Here is an 8,767-nt window from a genome sequence, read left to right as displayed (position 1 = left end):
TTAAAGAGGAAATGAATGCAGTAGTAAGGAGGAACATTAGCCTAGATGATGTAAAATCGGTATGGGTGGAGCTGTGGAATTCCAAAGGGCAGAAAACGTTAGTGGGAGTTGTGTACAGGCCACCAAACAGTAGTAGTAAGGTTGGGGACAGCATCAAACAAGGAATAATGGATGTGTGCAATAAAGATACAGCAGTTATCATGGGCGACTTTAATCTACATATTGATTGGGCTAACCAAACTGGTAAAAATGCGGTGGAAGAGGATTTCCTGGAGTGTATTAGGGATGGTTTTCTTGACCAATATGTCGAGGAACCAACGAGAGAGCTGGCCATCCTAGACTGGGTGATATGTAATGAGAAGGGACTAATCAGCAAACTTGTTGTGCGAGGCCCCTTGGGGAAGAGTGACCATAATATGGTAAAATTCTTTATTAAGATGGAAAGTGACACAGTTAATTCAGAAACTAGGGTCCTGAAATGAAGGAAAGGTAACTTCGACGGTGTGAGGCGTGAATTGGCTGGAATAGACTGGCAAAGGATACTTAAAGGGTTGATGGTGGATAACCAATGGCAAACATTTAAAGATCACATGGATGAACTTCAGCAATTGTACATCCCTGTCTGGGGTAAAAATAAAACATGAAGGTGGCTCAACCATGGCTAACAAGAGAAATTAAGGATAGTGTTAAAGCCAAGGAAGAGGCATATAAATTGGCTAAAAAAAGCAACAACCCTAAGGACTGAGAGAAATTTAGAATTCAACAGAGGAGGACTAAGGATTTAATTAAGAGGGGAAAAATAGAGTACGAGAGGAAGCTTGCAGGGAACATAAAAACTGACTGCAAAAGCTTCTATAAATATGTGAAGAGAAAAAGATTAGTGAAGACAAATGTAGGTCCTTGTTGTTGGATTCAGGTGAATTTATAATGGGGAAAAAAGAAATGGCAGACCAATTGAACAAATACTTCGGTTCTGTCTTCACTAAGAAAGACACAAATAACCTTCCGAATGTACTAGGGGACAGTGGATCTAGTGAGAAGGAGGAACTGAAGGATATCCTTATTAGGCAGGAAATTGTGTTAGGGAAATTAATGGGATTGAAGGCCGATAAATCCCCGGAGCCTGATAGTACTTAAGGAAGTGGCCCTAGAAATAGTGGATGCATTGGTGATCATTTTCCAATAGTCTATCAACTCTGGATCAGTTCCTATGTACTGGAAAGTAGCTAATGTAACACCACTGTTTAAAAAAGGAGGGAGAGAGAAAACCAGTAATTATAGACCGGTTAGTCTGACATTAGTAGTGTGAAAATGTTGGAATCAATCATTAAGGATGAAATAGCAGCGCATTTGGAAAGCAGTGACAGGATCGGCCCAAGTCAGCATGGATTTATGAAAGGGAAATCATGCTTGACGAATCTTCTGGAATTTTTTGAGGCTGTAACTAGTAGAGTGGACAAGGGAGAACCAGTGGGTGTGGTGTATTTGGACTTTCAAAAGGCTATTGACAAGGTCCCACATAAGAGATTGGTGTGCAAAATCAAAGCACACGGTATTGGGGGTAATGTACTGACGTGGATAGAGAACTGGTTGGCAGACAGGAAGCAGAGAGTCAGGATAAACGAGTCCTGTTCAGAATGGCAGGCAGTGACTAGTGGAGTGCCGCAGGGCTCAGTGCTGGGACCCCAGCTATTTACAATATACATTAACGATTTAGATGAAGGAATTGAGTGTAATGTCTCCAAGTTTGCGGATGACACTAAACTGAATGGCAGTGTGAGCTGTAAGGAGGACGCTAAGAGGCTGCAGGGTGACTTTGACAGGTTAGGCGAGTGGGCAAATGCATGGCAGATGTAATATAATGTGGATAAATGTGAGGTTATCCATTTTGGGGGCAAAAACACAAAGGCAGAATATTATCTGAATGGCGGCAGATTAGGAAAATGGGAGGTGCAATGAGACCTGGGTGTCATGGTTCATCAGTCACTGAAAGTGGGCATGCAGGTACAGCAGGCGGTGAAGAAGGCAAATGGTATGTTGGTCTTCATAGCTAGGGGATGTGAATATAGGAGCAGGGAGGTTTTACTGCAGTTGTACAGGGCCTTAGTGAGGCCTCACCTGGAATATTATGTTCAGTTTTGTCTCCTAATCTGAGGAAGAACATTCTTGCTATTGAGGGAGTACAGCGAAGGTTCACCAGACTGATTCCAGGGATAGCTGGACTGTAATATGAGGAGAGACTGGATCAACTGGGCCTTTATACACTGGAGTTTAGAAGGATGAGAGAGGATTTCATAGAAACGTATAAGATTCTGACGGGACTGGACAGGTTAGATGCGGGAAGAATGTTCCCGATGTTGGGGAAGTCCAGTACCAGGGGACATAGTCTTAGGATCAGGGGTAGGCCATTTAGGATTGAGATGAGGAGAAACTTCTTCACTCAGAGAGTTGTTAACCCATGGAATTCCCTGCCGCAGAGATTTGTTGATGCCAGTTCATTGGATATATTCAAGAGGGAGTTAGATATGGCCCTTACGGCTAAAGGGATCAAGGGGTATGGAGAGAAAGCAGGAAATGGGTACTGAGGGAATGATCAGCCATGATCTTATTGAATGGCGGTGCAGGCTCGAAGGGCCGAATGGCCTACTTTTGTACCTATGTTTCTATGTTTCTATGAACATGTGCACCTCCTTGAATGATCCCAATATTCTCCACCCTGTACACCGACGCAGGTTGGGCTGTTCCACCCATAACCGGCATCCTTACAACTATCCCCATGATGGTATGGTTGGACCGCCCACAATCTACTGGGACAGGGTAGGCTTCAGAAGCTAAACGGAGCTGACATGGGCTTAGCGAATTACTAAACGGGTGGAGAACTGCGAGGTGCTTGTTGCGAATCCAAGAGGGGACTTGGCCTTGCTTTAGATCCTCTAGGTTGCTGCGGCCTTCGCCCAGCAACCATGCCCCATACAGCACACACACCTCATTCCTCGCAGCCTGATCCGAGGCATTCCTGTCCTCCCGTATAAGTGCATTTACTGTTTTTGCATGTCTTTCCAGCTCAGCAATAATCTCCTTTAAATGCCCGTCATAGCCTGGTCCTTGTGTAGCTCTGAGCCTACCATTTTGTTGTCTTCCCTTAGGATATTCCGTAGTTGGTTTTTTAGACCATTTATTTGCATTTGCAGTTCCATATCCTCCATGCTATTTATCACAGAGGATCCTGTATTATATGCAGTGAAAATATTGTTCCAGGTTCCCCTCCTTTGTCTCCCCGTGCCCATCGTGTGTATAAATCTGCTTTGTCTACGTTGCCAAAATCTAATTCGTGAAATTTCCTGAACATTTCTCTGAGTAGGGCCTGGTATAGCTGCTTTGTCTCCTTCGGGCACCGTGCAGGTAAGTGTACTTCTGTAAGGTTTAAGATGACTGAAGCCACTGCATGGTGTACTCCCTGGTATAATACCTTTTCTGTCGGTACTAACACTAACCCATTCCCTGGTCCCTTGGTGGTGGTAGGATATCTCTCTATCACTGTCCGTACTGTCGGGGTCATGGGCAGGGGCTTTCTGGTGTATGCTATGAGTTCTGTGGCGTTGACTGAGATCGGGGGATGTGAGATCACACATGCTTCCAAGCTCTGATCCCAGCCCATCCCCTCCCTGTCATCCTGCCACTGCCTGGCAAACACAATGAATATGCCTGTGGGACAGACCCTCTCTGGCCCCCACATGCATACATAGATCCCCTGTTCAGATTCCCACCACTTATCCCAACACACACTCACTCCTCCTTGTGTCCCCGTGATGGTCCGGTAAGTAGCGTTACTGAGTCATTCCCAGTCAGTTACCTAGTCTCCCGTGTCCCTGCTCAGCTTCCTGAGCCACCACCACCTATCCAGGGGAATCTGCCCCTTACATGTCAAACACAGTCGATTCCCCTCAGTGACACTGACCTGTGCTGCAACGACATGTACCCTGGGGCATGGGATGGAGGCCTCCCCGTAGGTGAACCCGGCCTGGCTGGAGTATCGGGTAGAATTGGACCCCAGCCTTCCCGGCTAACTCCCCTCGTGGACGACCTCCTCCACACCTGGTGTACCACCTCCAGCAGTAACGGTGTGTGCTCTTCCCCCTGAGCACCCAAAGATACGAGATTCCTCGATGTCACCTCTGTGATCCGTACTGTAAGAGGGTAATCTCTATGAGGGGGTCGGGTTCCCTTCTGACCAACTTGAGCAGTTCGAATCGCTTCCACTCCCTTGGGTTCTAGACTCTGGATTTATTTGCGGGGGGGGGGGGTGACAAAAGTGCAGAGGATACTGGTTTGATGCAAAAGAACTTTGTTTTTATTACAGTCAAGGAAATACAAGCTTATTACTCGAGTAAGAGAATACAAGGCCAAACTTACAACCGTTCTAATAAGAGATGATACAAGGAAAGGTACAAGGTCAAACTTATAATCACTCTAATAAAAAACCATACACTACCTATTCAAAAGGAGGTTACAGTAAAATTATACCTCCCACCTCCCAATACCTAATTCGAGCTAGGTTGGACTCCAGGGCAGGCAGGGACTACGCTTACCAATCCTTTTGACAATTAGCGGTAGATTGCAGTTTTGGGGTTCGCTGGATGTGGTAGGGTCTGCTTGCCGTACCCCGAACATCGGAGAGGACGTCTTGCTGCACAATCTTCAGTTGGGTTGAGTCCGCTGATGCGGTAAGGCGTGTTTTGGATCTGTGGGGTAAGTACCCGTTTTCTTTGGTTCGAAATAGGTTTCTACAGTCTTTTAGATAATGTTTTACCCACTGCTCGGTCAGGATTAGATTGTAGAGTGGAAACTTTTCGATTCTTCGGTTTTTTTTCCCGTTGGAGTTTTGTTCGAGTTTGGTCGATCGCGGTGGTTTTCCATTGATACCATGTTGATTGTGGTCGGTTGCTGCTGCGATGGTGATGTTCTTCCTTCCTTCAGGACTTTGGAACTTTGAGGCTGGAGGTTAGTTTACAACTGTTGCGTTGGTTTCTCTCCTTGTCGTGATGACACAAGCGTGGACTCGGTTGTACAGCCAAGTATGTCACACCCTCTGTTGAAAACAGGGGCCAGTTATACGACTCGTTGGCTCGTTGGTCTAGGGGTATGATTCTCGCTTTGGGGTTGTTACTTGAAATTTGCGAGAGGTCCCGGGTTCAAATCCTGGACGAGCCCTCAATTTCCACACAAGAGATTAATGTGCAAAGTTAAAGCACATGGGATTGGGGGTAGTGTGCTGACGTGGATTGAGAACTGGTTGTCAGACAGGAAGCAAAGAGTAGGAGTAAACGGGTACTTTTCAGAATGGCAGGCAGTGACTAGTGGAGTGCCGCAAGGTTCTGTGCTGGGGCCCCAGCTGTTTACATTGTACATTAATGATTTAGACGAGGGGATTAAATGCAGTATCTCCAAATTTGCGGATGATACTAAGTTGGGTGGCAGTGTGAGCTGCGAGGAGGATGCTATTAGGCTGCAGAGTGACTTGGATAGGTTAGGTGAGTGGGCAAATGCATGGCAGATGAAGTATAATGTGGATAAATGTGAGGTTATCCACTTTGGTGGTAAAAACAGAGAGACAGACTATTATCTGAATGGTGACAGATTAGGAAAAGGGAAGGTGCAACGAGACCTGGGTGTCATGGTACATCAGTCATTGAAGGTTAGCATGCAGGTACAGCAGGCGGTTAAGAAAGCAAATGGCATGTTGGCCTTCATAGCGAGGGGATTTGAATACAGGGGCAGGGAGGTGTTGCTACAGTTGTACAGGGCCTTGGTGAGGCCACACCTGGAGTATTGTGTACAGTTTTGGTCTCCTAACTTGAGGAAGGACATTCTTGCTATTGAGGGAGTGCAGCGAAGGTTCACCAGACTGATTCCCTGGATGGCGGGACTGACCTATCAAGAAAGATTGGATCAACTGGGCTTGTATTCACTGGAGTTCAGAAGAATGAGAGGGGACCTCATAGAAACGTTTAAAATTCTGACGGGTTTAGACAGGTTAGATGCAGAAAGAATGTTCCCAATGTTGGGGAAGTCCAGAACCAGGGGTCACAGTCTGAGGATAAGGGGTAAGCCATTTAGGACCGAGATGAGGAGAAACTTCTTCACCCAGAGAGTGGTGAACCTGTGGAATTCTCTACCACAGAAAGTAGTTGAGGCCAATTCACTAAATATATTCAAAAGGGAGTTAGATGAAGTCCTTACTACTCGGGGGATCAAGGGTTATGGCGAGAAAGCAGGAAGGGGGTACTGAAGTTTCATGTTCAGCCATGAACTCATTGAATGGCGGTGCAGGCTAGAAGGGCTGAATGGCCTGCTCCTGCACCTATTTTCTATGTTTCTATGTTTCTATGACTTCAGCGGTTCTAATCTTGGCGCCAAATCTGTTCAGAATTCTTTGTTTAAATTTGGCGGGCTTGGTTCTTCTTTGTAATATTTTGGCGGGCTTGTTAAAAGTTGATATGTCTTGGGTGGGTTGATGTTCGAAAACTGTTTCCTGATGGAAATATTAGTTTAGTAATTGCAATGTCCTTTTGTGCTTAGTTTTTCACATACAGGCTGGATTGGGCCTCTTTGTGATGTATATGCTGAAATGGTTTTCTCGACCCATGTTGATGGTTTGCTATCTCTGGGTGATTTTGTGATGTTAATGTCTCTTGTGGAGAAGGATTCTCGAATACTCATTTCTCCAGACAGGTTAACTTAGCCCTCACACCCAGGTAGCCTCTCTTAATCAGGTTGTCTCCTGCTAGTTCTTTAGGCCCGCCCACAGCCTTGAATTTGTCTTTTAAAATCCAAATTTCGATTATAGTTCATAGTTCCTTCCATAAGCACTTTAGGGTTCCAGACTTTTCGGTAGATAGTCCCAAATTTAATTTCCTTTCAAATGAGCCCAAACACTGCGGGGGGGGGGGAGTTCTTGTGAATTTTGCACATCCTTCAGTACTCACCCCCATTAGGGCGAGCAGGAGCAAGGCCCCTCTCATCATTCGGTTCCTTCCCTGTAGGGACACAAAATAGATAGCTTTGCCCTTGAGAAAAGCAGTTCTCTGGCTTGGCAAAGGTGATCTATATCTGCAATCCAACTTAAACTCTAAAATTTCAAAAATTCCAACTAAAATACTAAAACTTAAACTAAAAACAAATCCTGAAAAGCTATATACACCGCCACCCATCCTCGGGTGGCCAAGCTAGGTCCTGCTTGCCCCATGCTTTTTCCAGTCCTTTGGCCACTTGTACATTTAAGTGTACAGTGGCTTGTGCCTTAGAGCTCAGAGAGTTCTTCCCACGATAGCTGGGACCTTTCCTGAGTCCCAGATAATGGACAGGATAGCTCCTCCTGTACGACAGTTCACCACCTCTTGCTGTAGGGGTGAGTCCGCTACTTCTTCTGTGGATTCCGCACAGCCGGAGGCTGCTGGCTGGGGACCCTCATTTGGTGGCTGGTCCACCACTACCTCCCCTGCGAGTCCCTCATGGTTGGAGGCTGCAGGCTGTGGACCTTTGTCTTGAGGACGGTACACTGCCCCCAATGGTAGCGGGATGGAAAACGACCCAGCCTGTTCGTTCTCTGTGAAACCCACTAGACTGTACGGGACCCCGTTCGATAGAGGTGAGGCAGCTGGGTTATCTGCGTATACAATGGTGCTTGAAGCTCCAGTATCTAGCAGATAGGTCTCTGTCACCTTCTCCACCTCCATCTTAACACACGGTTCCTTGTGTGCATCGTATTCGAGGGGACAGAGGTACACAGACAGCGCCGGTTCTAGTCATGGGTCGGTATTGGAGGGTTTCCCTCCCAATAGCCGTAGTGTAAGGGGGTGATCCCAGGGTCAGGTTCACCTCTGACCAACTTGAGCGGTTTGAATCGCTCCCACTCCCTTAGGTCCTAGACTCTGGATTTATTTGGGGATGTGATAAAATGCAAAGGACAACTGGTTTGGTGCAAAAGAACTTTGATTTTATTACAGTCAAGAAAATTACAAACTCATAATTACTCTAATAAGAAAATACAATGTCAAACTTATAATCACTCTAATAAAGAACAATACATTACACATCCAAAGGGGGGGGTACAGTAAAATTACACCTCCCACCTCCCAACACCTAATTCTAGCTAGGTTAGACTCCAGGGCAGGCAGGGACTATGCTTACCGATCCTTTCTGGTCAGTTAGCGGTAGTTCACGATTTTGGGGTTCGTTGGAATCTTTAGGGTCTGCTTGCCGTACCCCGATCGTTGGAGAAGACTTCTAGTTCGCAATCTTCAGTTGGGTTGAGTCCGCTGAGGCGGTAAGGCGCATTTTGGATCTATGGGGTAAGTACCCGGTTTTCTTCGTCAGAAATAGCTTCAAAGTCTTTTCAGGTAATGTTTTCACCTGTTGGTAGTCAGGCCTTAGATTGTAGAGTGGAACATAAGAACATAAGAACATAAGAACATAAGAATTAGGAACAGGAGTAGGCCATCTAGCCCCTCGAGCCTGCCCCGCCACTCAATAAGATCATGGCTGATCTGGTCGTGGACTCAGCTCCACTTACCCGCCCTCTCCCCGTAACCCTTAATTCCATTATTGGTTAAAAATCTATCTATCTTTGACTTGAAAACATTCAATGAGCTAGCCTCAACTGCTTCCTTGGGCAGAGAATTCCACAGATTCACAACCCTCTGGGAGAAGAAATTCCCTCTCAACTCGGTTTTAAATTGGCTCCTCCGTATTTTGAGGCTGTGCCCCC

At 46.2% G+C, this 8,767-nt stretch overlaps 1 non-coding gene across 1 annotated transcript; it reads left to right on the top strand.

Moving 5' to 3' along the window:
* The first annotated feature begins 5,123 nt into the window (after positions 1 to 5,123).
* Positions 5,124 to 5,211, top strand: trnap-ugg (transfer RNA proline (anticodon UGG)). The gene is given in 2 exon segments: positions 5,124 to 5,159; positions 5,176 to 5,211. It is a non-coding gene; the product is annotated as a tRNA-Pro (tRNA).
* Positions 5,212 to 8,767: the final 3,556 nt, after the last annotated feature.

This window comes from Pristiophorus japonicus, chromosome 3, assembly GCF_044704955.1.
Source record: "Pristiophorus japonicus isolate sPriJap1 chromosome 3, sPriJap1.hap1, whole genome shotgun sequence".
NCBI classification, from domain to species: Eukaryota; Metazoa; Chordata; class Chondrichthyes; family Pristiophoridae; genus Pristiophorus; species Pristiophorus japonicus.
This window is presented reverse-complemented; position numbering and strand designations above follow the sequence as displayed.